We start from the raw sequence: 23,820 nt of genomic DNA on the forward strand, positions 1-23,820 counted from the left end.
TGCCGCCGTTCGCCCTTCCCCCCGCCTCGATGTGGCCGCTCTTCGTCCCCACCGCGCTCGTCGATCCCTGCTGCGTCCCGCCCCCCTGTTCAGCCTACTGCTACGGCGCCGCGGAAGTCCCGCCCCACGTCGCTTCGACCTCGGTGCCGGCCCCTTCGGTCGCCCCGGGCTCCGGTCCGTCCCGCGGTTGTCAGGGTCCGGCCAAGAAGAAGCGCCGCGGGCAGGGGCGGGGCGCCCCCGCTTCGCTCCCCCCGATGGCTCCGGGCTCTGCCCCACCTCCGGGCCCGGTCTCCAACCTACCTCGCCCCTCGTGCTTCAATTGCGGGGTAGCGGGGCACTCGCAAGTCAGCTGCGTCAACCTCCAGTGTTGCTACATTTGCCAGGACCCCGGCCATCCCGCCCTGCTTTGTCTTGCTCGCCCTGTGACGTCGGAGCTCATGATGTATGGCCACGGGATTGAGGGGCTGGGCTTCTTCCACCTCGAGGTCCCCGATCTCCCCCCACCCAACCCCTCCCTTCAGGCGATCGTCACTGTGGTCGACGGGGTGGCCTCTCCGGAGATGATTGAGGCCGAGCTCAACCACCTCTATCGCTGCCGGTGGGACTAGCTGGCTACCCCTACGGTCGGTCACATCTTCATCGTGGTCTTCCCCGACTCCGTCAGCTACGGGTACGCTACGCGTAGTGGCCGGATCACTCTCGCCCTCAACCAGCTTGTCGTCGGCATCACCGAGCCGATCCTCGACGCCCCTGCGGTGGCTGTGCTGGATACCACCTGGCTGCTTGTGGGTGGCCTCCCCGACATCGCCAGGTCCGAGCTCGTCATCCGCCAGATGCCCAGGATCTTGGGCAAGGTGGTGGTGGTGGACGAGCTCTCCCTTCGTAAGGAGGAGGGGGTCCGGGTCAAGGTCAAGTGCTTAGACTCCTCCAAGCTTCACGTCACCGTCTGTGTTTTCTTCAACGACCAGGGCTACGACCTCCGCATCGCCCCCGAGCCCCCCAACCACGTCGGCCGTCCCTGCTTCACCGATGATGGACCTCCTGGCGGCATCCCGGGGGCCGGTGGCGACTACCACGGCCGCCACCACCCGTGTTCCCGCCGGTCGAAGGACGGGGAGGGGTCGGATGACTCGCCCTCTCATCCGGCCGACGGCGGCCACGGGCGCCAGGTCGCGTCGGGTCCCCTTCCCCTGGCTCCCCACGGCCCGGTGGCCGAGTCCCCTGCCGCCAGTGACGCTTCTAGCGTGGGCTTGGTCGTCTGCCCCACCTCCTCTCCACGCTCCCCCGTCTCCACCGCTCCAGATGGCTCGGCTCTGGACCTGGTTCTCCTCCCTACGGGACCGGCGGTCCAGGACCCGCCCTCGCCGCTCGCCAGGGCATGGAGGCCTCCCCTACCTCCTCCCCTGGTGCCACCCCCGTCGTCGCCCCTTCGGCTCCCCTGCCGTCTCCGGCCGCGGCCCGGATGGCTCTCGTCGATGAGTCTGCTCCACCGCCGTCATCCCCAACAAAGCTGCCGTCTTCCTCTACGACCCCGGCTCTCCAGCTCCCCCCCACTGCGGTATCTGGCCTGGAGGGGGAGTCCCAGATGACCACCCCCTTGGCTGCCCCGCCTCCGCCTCCCCGCGTCGTGACCTTCTCTTGGCGCGCCCGTTCGGCCTCCTCTCCGGCGACTGCCTCGCGCCGGAGCGCTCGGTTGGACGCGACGCGCCCGGAGGGGAGCCCGGCGCTGCCCATCCGCGAGCGGGCGGAGCTTCGTGCTGCGGCACGGAATCTGGAGCCAGGTACCCCTTCAGTCCCCCCTTGGCAGCTACTTGTTCCTTCTCTGCTCTTGAATCGGTGCCTCTTGGGAACCTTGTGAAGATCGCAACTGATTCCGCGATTATCTTTAGAGGGAAGGTTGACCCCCCATTAGCCCAGATCATGGCCATTAGGGCGCGCGAGATCCTCGATGGGAAGCTAGCTGAGGCTAGAGCATCTCTGCTCTCGCCCCCCGGCTCGACCTCCGAGTCGGCGAAGCCCATGCCTCCCCCTTCTCGGAGGATTGGTGGAATCCCACCTCTGGCCGCCTCTGAGCTTCGGGGTCGTACCCGTTCTCGGACTGCCGCTCTCCGCGCCCAAAGTGCATCTCGTGTCCTGGGGTCAAGCAGCCCCTCAATGGTTGCGTGATGCATGCCCTCTTCTGGAACATCCGCGGCTTCGGCCATGACGGCCGCCGCCGCCAACTCATCGAGTACATCCGGGACGAACACATTGATATTGTGGCCATTCAAGAGACCATGCGTACGAATTTCTCCCTCCCTGAGCTTGACCGCCTTAGTTCCCACCTTTTCGCCTGGCATTGGCTCCCTTTTAGTGGGACCGCGGGCCACTCCGGTGGCATCCTGCTAGGTGTGAAGGATGCCACCTTCGAGGTGGGCAGTATGGACCGGGGTCAATTCTTTAGCATGGAGATTTTTGAGCGCTGCATTAACTTCAAGTGGGAGGTCATTATTGTTTACGGCCCTGTCGACCACAGCCGCTCCACCTCCTTCCTCAAGGAGCTCAACAGGAAGGTGTCGACTGCCTCTCTGCCGGTTGTGATGGGGGCAATTTTAATCTCCTTAGGTGCGCGGAGGACAAGAGCAATGCTAACGTTAACTTTGCTCTGATGCAAATGTTCAACGATTGCATTGCCGATCTTGGCCTCCGTGAGATTGACCGGGTTGGTGCCAGGTTCACCTGGACCAACCGCCAGGCATCCCCGACCCAGTCCGTCCTGGAACGGGTCCTAGTTTCTCCGGAATGGGACCTCCGTTGCTCCCTTGCCTTCCTCCGGGCCATCACTCAGATTGGCTCCGATCATGTCCCCCTCCTCCTTTCCTCCACCGATGCGCGCCCACCGCTCCCCCCTTGATTCCGGTTTGAGACATTTTGGCTGTCCCAGGCTGGCTTCATCGACGCGGTCAGTGCGTGCTGGTTGGAGACTCGCGCCCTCTCGCAGTCTCCTCCTCGCCTTCCTTCGCTGTCGACTCTTGGCACGCCTGTGCCAAGCGTGGTCGGCAGCTCATGAAGGGGTGGGGCGCCAACCTGGGGCGCGACCTCCGCGAGTGTAAGAAGGCCCTGCTGTCGGCGATCCAAGCCCTGGACCTGCGCGCTGATGCTACCGGCCTCTCTCCCAAGGAGTGGCTCTCGCGCTACGACTTGGAAGATCAGCTCTCTGTCATCTACGATGATGAAGAGGCCTACTGGCTTTTGCGTGGTGCTCAGAAATGGGTCTTGAAGGGCGACGCGAATACTGCTTATTTCCAGGCCATTGCTAATGGGCGTCGTAGGCGCAACACCATCCCTCTCCTTTGGGATGGTCCGACTCTCTTGCAGTCCCCCGGGACATTAGGTCCCACGTCGACGGCTTCTATAGGGCCCTGTTCACGGCCGCTCCTCGGAGCGGCTTATCTTTGGCGCTTGACTGCTGGTCCGGTCGCCAACTTGTTTCTGAACTTGAGAACGCGGCCCTGATGGCCCCCCTTCTCAGAGGATGAGGTCTGGGCCGCCATCAAAGGCATGAATCCTACCTCGGCCCCTGGCCCGTATGGCCTTCCAGTCAAGTTCTTCCAAAGCTTCTGGAATGTGATCAAGCTGGAGGTCATGGCCATCTTTGACGAGTTCTATGTTGGGTCCCTCGATCTTGGACGCCTTAATTACGAGACGATCTCGCTCATTCCCAAGGTCCCTGGCGCCTCTGACATCCGTCAGTTTTGCCCAATCACGGTGATCAACGTGATCTTCCGGATTCTGGCAAAAGGTTACGCCAATAGGGTTACCCTGCTCGCGGACCAGATCACTCACCCCAACCAATCGACTTTCATCCAAGGCCGTTATATTCTGGATGGGGTGCTGGTCCTTCACAAAGTCCTCCATGAGGTCCGCTCCAAACACCTCAAGGCGGCCTTCCTGAAGATCGATTTCCATAAGGCCTATGACACTGTTAGCTGGACCTTCCTTCGGGAAGTCCTTCTGTGAAAAGGCTTTGATGACCGTTGGGTGACGCAGGTTATGCAAATGGTCTCGTGTGGGCACACCGCCCTCAACATCAATGGGGAGATCGGTCCCTACTTCCCCGCTTTCTGTGGAGTGAGACAGGGCGACCCATTCTCCACATTCCTGTTTAATATGGTGGTCGATGCTCTTGCGGCCATTCTGGATAAGGCCAAGGCCGCAGGCTGATACGTCTCCAACATATATATAATTTTTGATTGCTCCATGCTATATTATCTACTGTTTTGGGCAATATTGGGCTTTATTTTCCACTTTTATATTATTTTTGGGACTAACCTATTAACCGGAGGCCCAGCCCAGATTTGCTGTTTTATGCCTATTTTAGTGTTTCGAAGAAAAGGAATATCAAACGGAGTCGAAACGGAACGAAATCAACTGGAGAAGTTATTTTTGGAAGGAAACCTACCGGATAGACTTGGACCCTACGTCAGAAGATGAAGGAGGAGCTCACGAGGGTAGGGGCGTGCCCCCTGCCTCGTGCCCCCCCCCTTCAGTCAACCGACATACTCCTTTCACCCATATATATCCACGTATCCTAAAACTTCCAGAACAGAAAATAGATCGGGAGTTCCGCCGCCAGAAGCCTCCGTAGCCACCAAAAGCCAATCTAAACCCGTTCCGGCACCCTACCGGAGGGGGCAATCCCTCTACGATGGCCATCTTCTGAAGGAAATATGCCCTAGAGGCAATAATAAAGCTATTATTTATTTCCTTATATCATGATAAATGTTTATTATTCATGCTAGAATTGTATTAACCGGAAACATAATACATGTGTGAATACATAGACAAACAGAGTGTCACTAGTATGCCTCTACTTGACTAGCTCGTTGATCAAAGATGGTTATGTTTCCTAACCATAGACATGAGTTGTTATTTGATTAACGGGATCACATCATTAGGAGAATGATGTGATTGACTTGACCCATTCTGTTAGCATAGCACTTGATCGTTTAGTTTATTGCTATTGCTTTCTTCATGACTTATACATGTTCCTATGACTATGAGATTATGCAACTCCCGTTTACCGGAGGAACACTTTGTGTGCCACCAAATATCACAACATAACTGGGTGATTATAAAGGTGCTCTATAGGTGTCTCCGAAGGTACTTGTTGGGTTGGCGTATTTTGAGATTAGGATTTGTCACTCCGATTTTCGGAGAGGTATCTCTGGGCCCTCTCGGTAATGCACATCACTTAAGCCTTGCAAGCATTGCAACTAATGAGTTAGTTGCAGGATGATGTATTACGGAACGAGTAAAGAGACTTGCCGGTAACGAGATTTAACTAGGTATTGAGATACCGACGATCAAATCTCGGGCAAGTAACATACCGATGACAAAGGGAAAAACGTATGTTGTTATGCGGTCTGACCGATAAAGATCTTTGTAGAATATGTGGGAGCTAATATGAGCATCCAGGTTCCGCTATTGGTTATTGACCGGAGACGTGTCTCGGTCATGTCTACATTGTTCTCGAACCCGTAGGGTCCGCACGCTTAAGGTTTCGATGACAGTTATATTATGAGTTTATGAGTTTTGATGTACCGAAGGAGTTTGGAGTCCCGGATGAGATCGGGGACATGACGAGGAGTCTCGAAATGGTCGAGACGTAAAGATCGATATATTGGACGACTATATTCGGACATCGGAAAGGTTCCGAGAGATTCGGGTATTTTTCGGAGTACCGGAGAGTTACGGGAATACGTATTGGGCCTTATTGGGCCATACGGGAAAGAAGGAAAAGGGCCTCAAGGGTGGCCGCACCCCTCCCCTTGGTCTGGTCCGAATTGGACTGGGAAGGGGGGCGCCCCCTTCCTTCCTTCTCCTTTTCCCTTCCTCTTTTCCTATTCCATATGGGAGGTGGAATCCTACTAGGACTAGGGAGTCCTAGTAGGACTCCACACTTGGCGCGCCCCCTCCTAGGGCCGGCCTCCTCCTCCCTTGCTCCTTTATATACGGGTGCAGGGGGCACCCCAAAGACACAACAATTGATCATTGAGATCTATTAGCCGTGTGCGGTGCCCTCCTCCATCATAATCCTTGATAATATTGTAGCGGTGCTTAGGCGAAGCCCTGCGACGGTAGAACATCAAGATCGTCACCACACCGTCGTGCTGACGGAACTCTTCCCCGACATTCTGCTGGATCGGAGTCCGGGGATCGTCATCGAGCTGAACGTGTGCTAGAACTCGGAGGTGCCGTAGTTTCCGTGCTTGATCGGTCGGGCCCTGAAGACGTACGACTACATCAACCGTGTTGTGATAACGCTTTCGCTTCCGGTCTACAAGGGTACGTAGACAATACTCTCCCTCTCGTTGCTATGCATCATTGAGGGAGTCCTAGATTAGGGGGTGTCCGGATGGCCGGACTATACCTTCAGCCGGACTCCTAGACTATGAAGAAACAGGATTGAAGACTTCGTCCCGTGTCCGGAAGGGACTTTCCTTGGCGTGGAAGGCAAGCTTGGCGATACGGATATGTAGATATCCTACCATTGTAACCGACTTTGTGTAACCCTAACCCTCTCCGGTGTCTATATAAACCGGAGGGTTTTAGTCCGTAGGACGACATACACAACAACAATCATACCATAGGCTAGCTTCTAGGGTTTAGCCTCTCCGATCTCGTGGTAGATCTACTCTTGTACTACCCATATCATCAATATTAATCAAGCAGGACGTAGGGTTTTACCTCCGTCGAGAGGGCCCGAACCTGGGTAAAACTTCGTGTCCCTTGCCTCCTGTTACCATCCGGCCTAGACGCACAGTTCGGGACCCCCTACCCGATATCCGCCGGTTTTGACACCGACATTGGTGCTTTCATTGAGAGTTCCTCTGTGTCGTCGCCGTCAGGCTCGATGGCTCCTACAATCATCAATAGCGATGCAGTCCAGGGTGAGACCTTCCTCCCCAGACAGATCTTCGTCTTCGGCGGCTTCGCACTACGGGCCAATTCACTTGGCCATCTGGAGCAGATCGAAAGCTATGCCCCTGGTCGTCAGGTCAGATTTGGATGTTTAAACTACACGGCTGACATCCGCGGAGACTTGATCTTCGACGGATTCGAGCCACTGCCGAGCACGCCGCACTGTCACGACGAGCATGATCTAGCTCTGCCGCCAAACAGTGCCCTGGAGGCCGCACCCGCATCAGCTTCGACCCTTAATTCAGAGCCAACTGCGTCGATCGAGGATGGGTGGTTGGACGCCGCCTCGGGGGCTGCGATCCCAACGGCAATCGAGCCGAACACTAGCCCTGCACTCTGCGAGACTCGTGACTCCAAGGAGCCGGACTCCTCTCCGGACTCCGAACCCTCCGCGCCCCTGCAGATCGAATCCGATTGGGCGCCGATCATGGGGTTTACTGCCGCGGACATCTTTCAGCACTCGCCTTTCGGCGATATTCTGAAGACACTAAAGTCTCTCTCTTTATAAGGAGAGCCCTGGCCGGACTATGGTCAGCAAGGTTGGGATACGGACAATGAAGAAATTCAAAGCCCACCCACCACCCACTTTGTAGCCACTGTCGACGATTTAACCGACATGCTCGACTTCGACTCCGAAGACATCGATGGTATGGACGCCGATGAAGGAGACGATGAAGAACCAGCGCCTATTGGGCCCTGGAACGCCACCTCGTCACATGACGTATACATGGTGGACGCACCAAAAGATGACGACGAGGAGCAGAAGGACGCACCGAAGGCTTGTTCCCTCGAAAAGCAGTCAAAGCGGCGACGCAAGCGCCGCCCCAAATCCCACCTCGACAGAAATAGCGATCACACAGACCCAGCGCTGGAGCAGGGCGAACCGCTGCCAGACAACAGCAATCCGGATAATCAAACCGAACAAACAAATTCTATCAAGGATAATGGTCCGGACGACATAACGCCGGACAGGCACCCGAAGCAGCAGAATGCCCGTAAAAAGCTTATTGCCACTGCGAGGAGTCTTAAAAAGCAGAAGCAAAGGCTCAGGGCCGCGCACGACACACTCCAAATCATATGGAGTAAAATACTCAACACAACATCAAGGTACGGCGACAATCGCCCCTCCAAGAGCTACCCAAAGCGGAAGCTGCTAGCCGAATTCGATGAGGAGGCCTCAGACCCCCCACAACCAAATATCAAAGCAGCCACCTGGTCGGATAGACGACCCCTCTACCAACACAGAGCGGCATACAACGCCGCTCACAATACAACACACGACCCATGCGAGGGCTCGCACCCAAAGGATGGTGCAACAACATCCATCTATGGACCACGCAAGCGCGCCCCAGCATACAATGCAACACAACAAACATCCGAACAACGCAGTACACCCAGCTACAGGAGTGCCGCACACCCCCTATGTTTCACTTATGAGGTTCTGGACCATGAATTTCCAGAGGGATTCAAGCCCGTAAACATAGAGGCATACGACGGAACAACAGACCCTGGGGTCTGGATTGAGGACTATATCCTTCATATCCATATGGCTCGAGGAGATGATCTCCATGCCATCAAGTACTTACCCCTCAAGCTCAAAGGGCCAGCTCATCACTGGCTCAAAGGCCTCCCTGAAAGCTCCATTGGAAGTTGGGAAGAGCTCGAAGACGCCTTTCGGGCAAATTTTCAAGGGACTTATGTCCGACCTCCGGACGCGGACGATTTGAGTCATATAACTCAACAGCCCGGAGAGTCAGCCCGAAAGCTTTGGAACATGTTTCTTACTAAAAAGAACCAGATTATCGACTGTCCGGACGCCGAAGCCTTGGCAGCTTTCAAGCATAGCGTCCACGATGAATGGCTCGCCAAACACCTCGGCCAAAATAAGCCGAGAATGATGGCCGCATTAACAAACCTCATGACCCGCTTTTGCGCGGGTGAGGACAACTGGCTAGCCAGATGCAGCACCACCGACCCTAGTACATCTGAAGTTAGAGATGGAAACGGGAAATCATAGCGCAACAGCAATAACAAACGCCGGAATAAAGAAGAAAGCACGAAGGGCACGGCAGTAAATGCCAGATTCAAAAGCTCTCGGCCAGGTCAAAAGCCGCCCCCTAAAGGCACCAGGGATGAACTGTCCAGCCTCAACAAAATTCTGGACCAAGTATGTCAGATCCATAGTACCCCTGGTAAACCTGCTAATCATACCCACAGAGAATGTTGGCTCTTCAAGCAGTCCAGCAAGCTCAACGCCGTACACAAGGGGGAGGATACACCAAGTGAAGACGAGGACGAGACTCCCAAGCAAGACACGGGGGAACAAAAGAAATTTCCACCAGAAGTCAAAACAGTAAACGTGTTACACGTGATCAAGGGAAAAAACAACACGACACTCCCAGGAAAATATACCCAAGTGCCTGTCACCGTGAAGTCCTGCCACTGGTCGTCTCAACCGATCACTTTCGACCATCGCGATTACTCAACAAGTATCCAACATGTAGGATGGGCTGCCCTGGTATTAGACCCAGTAATTGGCGGATATCACTTCACACGAGTCTTGATGGACGGCGGCATCAGCCTAAACCTAATATATCAGGATACAATCCGCGCGATGGGGTTAGTGTTGGGGAACGTTGCAGAAAACAAAATTTTTCCTACGGTTTCACCAAGATCCATATAGGAGTTCATCTAGTAACGAGTGATCGGATTGCATCTACATACCTTTGTAGATCACGCGCGGAAGCGTTCAAAGAACGGGGATGAGGAAGGCGTACTCGACATGATCCAAATCATCGGAGATCCTAGCGCCGAACGGACAGCACCTCCGTGTTCAACACACGTACGGTCAGCGTAACATCTCCTCCTTCTTGATCCAGCAAGGGGAAGGAGAGGTTGAGGAAGATGGCTCCAGCAGCAGCACGACGGCGTGGTGGTGGTGGAGCTGCAGTACTCCGGCAGGGCTTCGCCAAGCTCTATGGAGGAGGAGGATGTGCTGGAGAGGGAGAGGGAGGCACCAAAGGCAAAGGTAAGAAGTCCTCCTTCCCCCCACTATATATAGGAGGGCCTAGGGGGGGGGCCGGCACTAGGAGATGCAATCTCCTAGGGGGGCAGCGGCCAAGGGAGGAATCCCTCCTCCCCAAGGCACCTAGGAGGTGCCTTCCCCCTTTGGGACTCTTCCCTTCCTTATCTCTTGGCGCATGGGCCTCTTGGGGCTGGTTCCCTTGGCCCATATGGGCCAAGGAGCACCCCCTACAGCCCATGTGGCCCCCCGGGGCAGGTGGCCCCACCCGGTGGACCCTCGAGACCCTTCCGATGGTCCCGGTACAATACCGGTGACCCCGAAACTTGTCCCGACGGCCGAAATAGCACTTCCTATATATAATTCTTTACCTCCGGACCATTCCGGAACTCCTCGTGACGTCCGGGATCTCATCCGGGACTCCGAACAACATTCGGGTTACTGCATATACATATCCCTACAACCCTAGCGTCACTGAACCTTAAGTGTGTAGACCCTACGGGTTCGGGAGACATGTAGACATGACCGAGATCGCTCTTAGGTCAATAACCAACAGCGGGATCTGGATACCCATGTTGGCTCCCACATGCTCCTCGATGATCTCATCGGATGAACCACGATGTCGAGGATTCAAGCAACCCCGTATACAATTCCCTTTGTCAATCGGTATGCTACTTGCCCGAGATTCGATCGTCGGTATCCCAATACCTTGTTCAATCTCGTTACCGGCAAGTCACTTTACTCGTACCGTAATGCATGATCCCGTGACCAGACACTTGGTCACTTTGAGCTCATAATGATGATGCATTACCGAGTGGGCCCAGTGATACCTCTCCGTCATACGGAGTGACAAATCCCAGTCTTGATCCGTGTCAACCCAACAGACACTTTTGGAGATACCCGTAGTATACCTTTATAGTCACCCAGTTACGTTGTGACGTTTGGTACACCCAAAGCACTCCTATGGTATCCGGGAGTTACACGATCTCATGGTCTAAGAAAAGATACTTGACATTGGAAAAACTCTAGCAAACGAACTATACAATCTTATGCTATGTTTAGGATTGGGTCTTGTCCATCACATCATTCTCCTAATGATGTGATCTCATTATCAATGACATTCAATGTCCATAGTCAGGAAACCATGACTATCTATTGATCAACGAGCTAGTCAACTAGAGGCTTACTAGGGACATGTTGGTGTCTATTATTCACACATGTATTACGATTTCCAGATAACACAATTATAGCATGAATAAAGACAATTATCATGAACAAGGAAATATAATAATAATGCTTTTATTATTGCCTCTAGGGCATATTTCAAACAGTCTCCCACTTGCACTAGAGTCAATAATCTAGTTACATTGTGATGAATCGAACACCCATGGAATTCTGGTGTTGATCATGTTTTGCTCTAGGGAGAGGTTTAGTCAATGGATCTGCTACATTCAGGTCTGTATGTACTTTATAAATATCTATGTCTCCATCTTGAACATTTTCACGAATGGAGTTGAAGCGACGCTTGATGTGCCTGGTCTTCTTGTGAAACTTGGGCTCCTTGGCAAGTGCAATAGCTCCAGTGTTGTCACAGAAGAGTTTGATTGGCCCCGACGCATTGGGTATGACTCCTAGGTCGGTGATGAACTCCTTCACCCAAATAGCTTCATGCGCTGCCTCCGAGGCTGCCATGTACTCCGCTTCACATGTAGATCCCGCCACAACGCTCTGCTTGCAACTGCACCAGCTTACTGCCCCACCATTCAAAATATACACGTATCCAGTTTGTGACTTAGAGTCATCTAGATCTGTGTCGAAGCTAGCGTCGACGTAACCCTTTACGACGAGCTCTTCGTTACCTCCATAGACGAGAAACATTTCCTTTGTCCTTTTCAGGTACTTCAGGATATTCTTGACCGCTGTCCAGTGTTCCTTGCCGGGATTACTTTGGTACCTTCCTACCAAACTTACGGCAAGGTTTACATCAGGTCTGGTACACACCATGGCATACACAATAGAACCTATGGCTGAGGCATAGGGGATGACACTCATCTCTTCTATATCTTCTGCCGTGGTTGGACATTGAGCTGAGCTCAATTTCACACCTTGCAACACAGGCAAGAACCCCTTCTTAGACTGATCCATATTGAACTTCTTCAATATCTTATCAAGGTATGTGCTTTGTGAAAGACCGATGAGGCATCTTGATCTATCTCTATAGATCTTGATGCCTAATATATATGCAGCTTCTCCAAGGTCCTTCATTGAAAAACTCTTATTCAAGTAGGCCTTAATGCTGTCCAAGAGTTCTACATCATTTCCCATCAAAAGTATGTCATCTACATATAATATGAGAAATGCTACAGAGCTCCCACTCACTTTCTTGTAAACACAGGCTTCTCCATAAGTCTGCGTAAACCCAAACGCTTTGATCATCTCATCAAAGCGAATGTTCCAACTCCGAGATGCTTGCACCAGCCCATAAATCGAGCGTTGGAGCTTGCACACCTTGTCAACATTCTTAGGATCGACAAAACCTTCCGGCTGCATCATATACAATTCTTCCTTAAGCAAACCATTAAGGAATGCCGTTTTGACGTCCATTTGCCATATTTCATAATCATAGAATGCGGCAATTGCTAACATGATTCGGACGGACTTCAGCTTCGCTACTGGTGAGAAAGTCTCATCGCAGTCAACCCCTTGAACTTGTCGATAACCCTTAGCGACAAGCCGAGCTTTATAGATGGTCACATTACCATCCGCGTCTGTCTTCTTCTTAAAGATCCATTTATTTTCTATGGCTTGCCGCTCTACGGGCAAGTCAGTCAAAGTCCATACTTCATTTTCATACATGGATCCTATCTCGGATTTCATGGCTTCCAGCCATTTGTCAGAATCCGGGCCCGCCATTGCTTCTTCATAGTTCGAAGGTTCACCGTTGTCTAACAACATGATTTCCAAGACAGGGTTGCCGTACCACTCTGGTGCGGAACGTGTCCTTGTGGACCTACGAATTTCAGTAGGAGCTTGATCAGAAGTATCTTGATCATCATCATTAACTTCCTCTCTAGTCGGTGCAGACACCTCAGGAACATTTTCTTGAGTTGCGCCCTTTTCTGGTTCAAGAGGTAATACTTCATCAAGTTCTACTTTCCTCCCACTTACTTCTTTCGAGAGAAACTCCTTCTCTAGAAAGGATCCATTCTTGGCAACAAAGATCTTGCCTTCAGATCTGAGGTAGAAGGTATACCCAATAGTTTCTTTAGGGTATCCTATGAAGACGCATTTTTCCGACTTGGGTTCGAGCTTTTCAGGTTGAAGTTTCTTGACATAAGCATCGCATCCCCAAACTTTTAGAAATGATAGCTTAGGTTTCTTCCCAAACCATAATTCATACGGTGTCGTCTCAACGGATTTCGACGGAGCCCTATTTAAAGTGAATGCGGCGGTCTCTAAAGCATACCCCCCAAAAAGATAGCGGTAAATCGGTAAGAGACATCATAGATCGCACCATATCTAATAGAGTGCGATTGCGACGTTCGGACACACCATTACGCTGAGGTGTTCCAGGCGGCGTGAGCTGTGAAACTATTCCACATTTTCTTAAGTGTGTGCCAAACTCATGACTCAAGTATTCTCCTCCACGATCTGATCGCAGGAACTTGATTTTCCTGTCACGTTGATTCTCAACCTCACTCTGAAATTCCTTGAACTTTTCAAAGGTCTCAGACTTGTGTTTCATTAAATAGATATACCCATATCTACTCAAGTCATCAGTGAGGGTGAGAACATAACGATAGCCACCGCGAGCCTCAACACTCATTGGACCGCACACATCAGTATGTATGATTTCCAATAAGTTGGTTGCTCGCTCCATTGTTCCTGAGAAGGAGTCTTGGTCATTTTACCCATGAGGCATGGTTCGCACGTGTCAAATGATTCATAATCAAGAGACTCTAAAATTCCATCAGCATGGAGCTTCTTCATGCGTTTGACACCTATGTGACCAAGGCGGCAGTGCCACAAGTATGTGGGACTATCATTATCAATCTTACATCTTTTGGTACTCACACTATGAACATGTGTAGCATTACGCTCGAGATTCATTAAGAATAAACCATTCACCATCGGAGCATGACCATAAAACATATCTCTCATATAAATAGAACAACCATTATTCTCGGATTTAAATGAGTAGCCATCTCGTATTAAACGAGATCCTGATACAATGTTCATGCTCAAACTTGGCACTAAATAACAATTATTGAGGTTCAAAACTAATCCCGTAGGTAAATGTAGAGGTAGCGTGCCGACGGCGATCACATCGACCTTGGAACCATTCCCGACGCGCATCATCACCTCGTCCTTCGCCAGTCTCCGCTTATTCCACAGCTCCTGCTTTGAGTTACAAATGTGAGCAACTGCACCGGTATCAAATACCCAGGAGCTACTACGAGTACTGCTAAGGTACACATCAATTACATGTATATCACATATAGCTTTTGTTTTGCCGGCCTTCTTGTCTGCTAAGTATTTGGGGCAGTTCCGCTTCCAGTGACCACTTTCCTTGCAATAAAAGCACTCAGTCTCGGGCTTGGGTCCATTCTTTGGCTTCTTCCCAGCAGCTTGCTTGCCGGGCGTGGCAACTCCCTTGCCGTCTTTCTTGAAGGTTTTCTTACCCTTGCCTTTCTTGAACTTAGTGGTTTTATTCACCATCAACACTTGATGTTCCTTTTTGACTTCTACCTCTGCTGATTTCAGCATTGCAAATACTTCGGGAATAGTCTTTTCCATCCCCTGCATATTGAAGTTCATCACAAAGCTCTTGTAGCTCGGTGGAAGCGACTGAAGGATTCTGTCAATGACCGCGTCATCCGGGAGATTAACTCCCAGCTGAGTCAAGCGGTTATGTAACCCAGACATTGTGAGTATGTGCTCATTGACAGAACTATTTTCCTCCATCTTACAGCTGAAGAACTTGTCGGAGACTTGATATCTCTCGACCCGGGCATGAGCTTGGAAAACCATTTTCAGCTCTTCGAACATCTCATATGCTCCGTGTCTCTCAAAACGCTTTTGGAGCCCCGGCTCTAAGCTATAAAGCATGCCGCACTGAACGAGGGAGTAGTCACCGGTACGTGCCTGCCAAGCGTTCATAACGTCTTGTTCTGCAGGGAGAACAGGTGCGTCACCTAGCGGTGCTTGTAGGACATAATATTTCTTGGCGGCTATGAGGATGATCCTCAGGTTCCGGACCCAGTCCGTGTAGTTGCTGCCATCGTCTTTCAGCTTGGTTTTCTCTAGGAACGCATTGAAGTTGAGGACTATGTTGGCCATTTGACCTACAAGACATATTGTAAAATATTTAGACTAAGTTCATGATAATTAAGTTCATCTAATCAAATTATTCAATGAACTCCCACTTAGATAGACATCCCTCCTATAATCTAAGTATAACATGATCCGAGTTAACTAGGCCGTGTCCGAACATCACGTGAGACGGACTAGTCAACATCGGTGAACATCTTCATGATGATCGTATCTTCCATACGACTCATGCTCGACCTTTCGGTCTTCTGTGTTCCGAGGCCATGTCTGTACATGCTAGGCTCGTCAAGTCAACCTAAGTGTTTGCATGTGTAAATCTGTCTTACACCCGTTGTATGTGAACGTTGGAATCTATCACACCCGATCATCATGTGGTGCTTCGAAACAACAAACTGTCGCAACGGTGCACAGTTAGGGGGAACACTTTCTTGAAATTATTATGAGGGATCATCTTATTTACTACCGTCGTTCTAAGCAAACAAGATGCAAAAACATGATAAACATCACATGCAATCAAATAATAATAGTGACATGATATGGCCAATATCACATAGCTCCTTTGATCTCCATCTTGGGGCTCCATGATCATCTTGTCACCGGCATGACACCATGATCTCCATCATCGTGTCTCCATGAAGTTGCTCGCCAACTATTACTTCTACTACTATGGCTAACAAGTTTAGCAATAAAGTAAAGTAATTTACATGACGTTTCTCAATGACATGCAGGTCATACAAAAAATAAAGACAACTCCTATGGCTCCTGCCGGTTGTCATACTCATCGACATGCAAGTCGTGATTCCTATTACAATAGCATGAACATCTCATACATCACATATATATCATTCATCATTCATCACAACTTTGGCCATATCATATCACAAAGCACTTGCTGCAAAAACAAGTTAGACGTCCTCTAATTGTTGTTGCAAGTTTTACGTGGCTGAAATAGGGTTCTAGCAAGAATGTTTTCTTACCTACGTTAAAGCCACAACGTGATCTGTCAACTTATATTTACCCTTCATAAGGACCCTTTTCATCGAATCCGCTCCAACTAAAGTGGGAGAGACAGACACCCGCCAGCCACCTTATGCAACTAGTGCATGTCAGTCGGTGGAACCGGTCTCACGTAAGCGTACGTGTAAGGTTGGTCTGGGCCGCTTCATCCCACAATACCGTTGAAGCAAGATAAGACTAGTAGCGGCAAGAAAGTTGACAACATCAACGCCCACAACAAACTATGTTCTACTCGTGCAAGAGAACTACGCATAGACCTAGCTCATGATGCCACTGTTGGGGAACGTTGCAGAAAACAAAAAATTTCCTACGGTTTCACCAAGATCCATCTAGGAGTTCATCTAGCAACGAGTGATCGGATTGCATCTACATACCTTTGTAGATCACGCGCGGAAGCGTTCAAAGAACGGGGATGAGGAAGGCGTACTCGACGTGATCCAAATCACCGGAGATCCTAGCGCCGAACGGACGACACCTCCGCGCTCAGCACACGTACGGTCAGCGTAACGTCTCCTTCTTGATCCAGCAAGGGGGAAGGAGAGGTTGAGGAATATGGCTCCAGCAGCAGCACGACGGCGTGGTGGTGGTGGAGCTGCAGTACTCCGGCAGGGCTTCGCCAAGCTCTATGGAGGAGGAGGATGTGTTGGAGAGGGAGAGGGAGGCACCAAAGGCAAAGGTAAGAAGTCCTCATTCCCCCCCACTATATATAGGAGGGCCTAGGGGGGGTGCCGGCCCTAGGAGATGCAATCTCCTAGGGGGGCGGCGGCCAAGGGAGGAATCCCTCCTCCCCAAGGCACCTAGGAGGTGCCTTCCCCCTTTGGGACTCTTCCCTTCCTTATCTCTTGGCGCATGGGCCTCTTGGGGCTGGTGCCCTTGGCCCATATGGGCCAAGGCGCACCCCCTACAGCCCATGTGGCCCCCCTGGGGCAGGTGGCCCCACCCGGTGGACCCCCGGGACCCTTCCGGTGGTCCCGGTACAATACCGGTGACCCCAAAACTTGTCCCGACGGCCGAAATAGCACTTCCTATATATAATTCTTTACCTCCGGACCATTTCGGGACTCCTCGTGACGTCCGGGATCTCATCCGGGACTCCGAACAACATTCGGGTTACTGCATATACATATCCCTACAACCCTAGCATCACCGAACCTTAAGTGTGTAGACCCTACGGGTTCGAGAGACATGTAGACATGACCGAGATCGCTCTCCGGTCAATAACCAACAGCGGGATCTGGATACCCATGTTGGCTCCCACATGCTCCTCGATGATCTCATCGGATGAACCACGATGTCGAGGATTCAAGCAACCCCGTATACAATTCCCTTTGTCAATCGGTATGCTACTTGCCCGAGATTCGATCGTCGGTATCCCAATACCTTGTTCAATCTCGTTACCGGCAAGTCACTTTACTCGTACCGTAATGCATGATCCCGTGACCAGACACTTGGTCACTTTGAGCTCATAATGATGATGCATTACCGAGTGGGCCCAGTGATACCTCTCCGTCATACGGAGTGACAAATCCCAGTCTTGATCCGTGTCAACCCAACAGACACTTTCGGAGATACCCGTAGTATACCTTTATAGTCACCCAGTTACGTTGTGACGTTTGGTACACCCAAAGCACTCCTACGGTATCCGGGAGTTACACGATCTCATGCTCTAAGGAAAAGATACTTGACATTGGAAAAACTCTAGCAAACGAACTATACGATCTTATGCTATGTTTAGGATTGGGTCTTGTCCATCACATCATTCTCCTAATGATGTGATCTCGTTATCAATGACCTCCAATGTCCATAGTCAGGAAACCATGACTATCTGTTGATCAACGAGCTAGTCAACTAGAGGCTTACTAGGGACATGTTGGTGTCTATTATTCACACATGTATTACGATTTCCGGATAACACAATTATAGCATGAATAAAGACAATTATCATGAACAAGGAAATATAATAATAATGCTTTTATTATTGCCTCTAGGGCATATTTCCAACAGTTAGACCCAACACAAATTCGCCATAGAAATACTACCTTTAAAGGAGTAACGCCAGGCCCAGGGGCTCGTTGTACAGGCTCCCTCCTACTACAGGTTATATTCGGCTCCCCCGATAACTTCCGTCGCGAGCATTTAACCTTCCACATCGCTCCGTTTCAAAGTGGCTATCAAGCACTGCTCGGACGCGAAGCTTTCGCTCACTTTAATGCAATACCACACTACGCCTCCCTCACACTCAAGATGCCCAGTCCACGTGGCATCATTTCAGTGCACGGAAATATCAAGCGATCTCTGCGCGCCGAAGAGAGTGAGGCTGCCTTGGCAGCCGCACACTAAAGGCGCCCGGACCAGCGAAAGCATCCAATAGGTCGCCAAGACCTCAGACACAACTAATCGAGTCCGGCGCCGCTACTTATACCGAATAAATGGTCACACCCCTATTTGTCAATACAAGGGGCTTAACGCACGCAGACAAGTGGCAATTTCTCCTCATCTTGAATTATACATGGTTTCCTTAAAAAACTATCTTTTTGCACGACAACTTTTTCACCTAAATTCCTCTCTTTTACATACGATCATCGTGCTACACCCATCCAGGATACGGCACAACGGAGACACAGGCGCAGACGTGCAGCAGGGACCCGCTCCAAGGATTCTTTTTAGATTAAGACCCTGCGTAAACCTTTTTTACTGTCTCTTGTTGATACATATCCACCGTTGAGAAGGATGCTGACGTCTTGGCATGTGGCCACGCCAGAACAATGCACGTACCTGGACACAAGGGGCTTCTTACAAAGGCCATTATTTAGGCTCGGTTTATACCGCAAAGACCGAATACCTTAGGGAGTGTTCGGCATCGCGAGTTTGGCCCTATATGCATCAGCTCCAAATCATTGTCTTTGGTCAAATGTTGGGTTTGCCCGGCTCCTGTGTTTTGGTGCCTTACGTTCCGCTTTACCGGCTAAGGTAGAACCAGGATACTGCGATTGTGCCCTGGTTCATCCGGACGAGCACCTCAGTAGAGAAAGCCGAAAACTGACTGTCATGATATAGCGTGAGAGTGGTCAACCACTCGATGACCTGTGGGAATGTTAGAATTCTTTCGCCTTAACGAAGGGCCGTTTTCCGGCCAGGCATGTACGCACCCCGGAATCGGGAGAGTGCGGAGCCACCAGGGGCTATCTAGTAGCCCCACTGTCAAACTCCTATGGCTAAGTGAAAGTGCTAAAGCATTATAGTCCGGTTGCCTCGCTCGCTCCGCTATCACCTCCTTAATAGGACCAAGACGTTGGGTTAAGTGTGAACGCGTGTTTTTGCGAGCACCTCCGCATTATATGCGTGGGGGTTGAAGTCGACGACTGCAATCTTTCAGGTTATACACATGTATACATAAACGGCCGCCCAGGAGGCATCATATTACTTTCAGGCAAAAGTATAAAAATAGCCTTATAAAAATTTATAAAAGCATTTCGCTTACAATGAGATTACATATCACTCAAACATAATATTTTTTGAGCACTGGGTCTCTATCAAACAGGCACCCTCAAGAACTTCTTCAAAGTAGTGCTTAGCAGCTTTTTGACCTATGGCCGAATCCCGCGCTGCAACATTGGTAGCATCCATCTCCGCCCAGTATGCCTTAACACGGGCAAAGGCCATCCGTGCGCCATCTATGCATGCCGACCTCTTCATCGCATTAATGCGTGGCACCACGTCAAGGAACTGCTGCACCAAGCTGAAATAGCTGTTCGGTTTTGACCTTTCTGGCCATAACTGATCCACAACAGACCTCATGGAGAGTCCGGACAACCTATTTAGTTCGGCCCATTCGGCTAATTGGTCAGTCAATGAAAGTGGACGCTCGGGAGAATGGAATTGTCTCCAAAACAGCTGGTCTACTTCACGGTCCGTCTGACCCTGAAAGTACTTGGCCGCATCGGCAGCGCTCGCCGCCAAATCCATATACACATCCTCCGAGCTCCACAGCCGATCCAGAGGGGCATAACGTGGATCTCCGAACTTCCTCCGCAACATAAAGTATTTCCCAGCTACAATATCCCCGGCTTCCCGCAGCTCCTCCTTCTTTGCCCTCATAGCAGAGCGGAGGTCTTTTCTCGTCGCAGCAGCCTTCTCAAGGTCCGATGCCTTCACTTGATTTTCCTTTTCAAGAACCCGGCAACGGTCGGCGGCGGCTTTTTATTCTATGGCCATCTTGGCCATCTTGTCTCGGCTCTCGCCATGCACGGACCTCTCGGCTTGCAACTCTTCGGCCGCCTTCAAAGCAGCCGCATTACCCAAACTCGCTTGTTCCTTGACTCGGGCAAGTTCTGCCCGCAAGGCTTCAACAGTGGCAGCTCCATCTGCAGTCACAACATATTAAAGATACTGGCTTCATGCTGCTCTTCCTATGTGACGTTTACCAGATAATGACACTTACCTTGTGCCTCATCAAGCCTTTTGTTAACAAGCTCGATGTCGGCGTCTGCCGCATCCAACTGCCGTTCTAAATGGGCAAACTCGCTAGTCCGGCTAGCCACCGGAGCTTCCATCACCTGCACATAGAGGCAGTATGGTTATTACCTGGGAATATGATCCTCTGTTCGTCGTTGTTTTCGACGACAACCAGAGTCTTAGGGGCTACTATCTACACAGGGCACGCCTAGCATGTCCAGGACTATCGTACATTCTTTTACGTACCTCAAAGCCTGTCAGTAGACTCATAAAAACTTCATGCAATCCGCTTTCGGCAGACGAGATTCTCTCCATCACCGTATTCAACAGCACACGGTGTTCATCTGAGATGGCCGCTCGCCCCACCAACTCCCTCAGAACATCCGATTGCACACTAGACGGTGCCGGACTCTTTTGTCTGCTCTCTTCGGGAGCCGGACACTGGGAGCTTCGGGGGTCAATGGGATTATCTTCTGGCCTCACCGGACTCGGAGAGGCCCTCCGCGACAACACTTCAGGGTCGCCCACTTCCGGAGTGGAGGAGTCTGGAGGAGGCGTTTCGCTCTCCATCATCTCTGGAAGAAGATCCCCCGAAGACGAGCTCATTTGAGAGGGGCTAAGGCCTGAACTGCAAAAATATATGCAGTGGTTATTTTCTCAGAAGAAAAAGATGGAATATCTGTACTATTAAAGTATTTCAGGTCACTTACGACTCGCAGGAGAATTGATCCCCCGCGGACTTTGTGCGGAAATAGCACCCCCCAAGGTAGGACCCTCTGTGGGAGACTTCTTCTCCCGTTTGGAAGCTTCGGCTTCCGAATCCCCGGGCGTAGTCCTTTTCCTCTTCTGGTCGTCTTCCTTCATGGAGACGCTCGCTCCCTCGGTTAGAATGGGCAGCATTGGGGGCCCGCGTCCGCCCGCATTATCCTCCACAGTATCTTCCTTTGAGGGCTCCGGGCAAGGTGCGGTCTGGAGCATCTTTTCCAATACTGGATTTTCCAAACCCTCAGGGAGGGGGGCCGAACACCAAATCAACTTCGCCTTTGTTAGCCAGTCCTGGTCAAAAAGCGAACTCTCAGAAATAACTTCATAACAAAGGAGAGATAGTATGTTCGGCCAGAAGATGCCTTACCTGTTCGGCAGCGCGGTTACTACTCAGGCCCACGTCCTCGGTGATTTTCGGACACTCCACCTGAGGTCCGAAGAATGACTTGTATATCTCCTCGTGCGTCAGGCCGGGGAAATTTTGAATGGCACGCGGTCCCTCGGGATTGAACTCCCACAGGCGAAGAGGCCGGCGTTTGCAAGGCTGGACTTGACGAACTAGCATAACTTGTATTACCGCAACCAAATTGAAATCTCCATCGAAGAGATCTCGAATGCGGCTTTGCAGTATAGGCACGTCCTTGGCTGGACCCTAGCTCAGACCTCTGCTGATCCATGACATCAGTTGTGGTGGAGGGCCCGAGCGGAAAACAGGGGCGGCCGCCCACTTGGCACTTCTAGGAGCCGTGATGTAGAACCACTCCTGTTGCCACAATTCAGACACCTCTGGGATGGAACCTTTGGGCCACGGAGCTCCCGTCATCTTGCGTATTGAGGCACCTCCACACGCTGCATGTTGCCCCTCGATCATCTTCGGCTTTACTTCAAAGGTCTTGAGCCATAGGCCAAAGTGAGGGGTAACCCGGAGGAAGGCCTCGCACACGATAATAAATGTCGTGATATGAAGAAAGGAGTCCGGAGCTAGATCATGGAAGTCTAGCCCGTAATAAAACATCAAACCCCTGACGAAAGGATCTAGAGCAAGGCCTAGACCTCGGAGGAAGTGGGAGACGAACACAACGTTCTCGTTGGGTTCGGGGGTGGGGACGGCCTGCCCTCGGGGAGGCAGCCGATGCAAAATCTCGGCGGTCAGATATCTGGCCTCCCTCAACTTTTTGATGTCTTCTTCCGTGACGGAGGAAGGCACCCATCGGCCTTGAAGGCTAGATCCAGACATGACTGAAGGTTTGGAGCACCTGACCTGAACTTTGGGCGTTCGAGCTTGAGGTGGGGGAAGGATTCGATTGAGCACGGGAGGGAAAAATAAAAGCCTTGTCCCTTTATAAAGAGGGTGAATATCAAGCGTCCTCTCCGTGTCCGTTTGGACTTGCCTATAATCTAGGAGTCCTAGAAGCGGTTGGGTTACCCACGCCCGTATTGATGAGAATCCCGGAATAAGGGGACACGATCTCTGCTTTAACAAGACGTGCCAAGGAAACCGCCTCGCATGACGCGCTGAGGTGGGATAATGAAACGACTCGGATAAAGGCTTGGCCGTGGTGTGTCACACTATGGAGTACGTCAGTAGATTAGATTTGTGTAAATATTATTCTCTCTATGGCAATATGTGGAAACTTATTTTGCAGAGCCGGACATTATCTTTGTGTTCAAAATCTTTTATAAAGTACTTGGGGAAGGAACCCGCCTTGCAATGCCGAAGACAATCTGCGCGCCGGACTCGTCGTCATTGAAGCCTGGTTCAGGGGCTACTGAGGGAGTCCTGGATTAGGGGGTGTCCGGATGGCCGGACTATACCTTCAGCCGGACTCCTGGACTATGAAGATACAAGATTGAAGACTTCGTCCCATGTCCGGAAGGGACTTTCCTTGGTGTGGAAGGCAAGCTTGGCGATACGGATATGTAGATCTCCTACCATTGTAACCAACTTTGTCTAACCCTAACCCTCTCCGGTGTCTATATAAACCGGAGGGTTTTAGTCCGTAGGGCGACATACACAACAACAATCATACCATAGGCTAGCTTCTAGGGTTTAGCCTCTCTGATCTCGTGGTAGATCTACTCTTGTACTACCCATATCATCAATATTAATCAAGCAGGATGTAGGGTTTTACCTCCATCGAGAGGGCCTGAACCTGGGTAAAACTTCGTGTCCCTTGCCTCCTGTTACCATCCGGCCTAGACGCACAGTTCGGGACCCCCTACCCGAGATCCGCCGGTTTTGACACCGACAATCACCATGTTCTTGC

Source organism: Triticum dicoccoides, chromosome 6A (assembly GCF_002162155.2).
Source record: "Triticum dicoccoides isolate Atlit2015 ecotype Zavitan chromosome 6A, WEW_v2.0, whole genome shotgun sequence".
Classification (NCBI taxonomy): Eukaryota; Viridiplantae; Streptophyta; class Magnoliopsida; order Poales; family Poaceae; genus Triticum; species Triticum dicoccoides.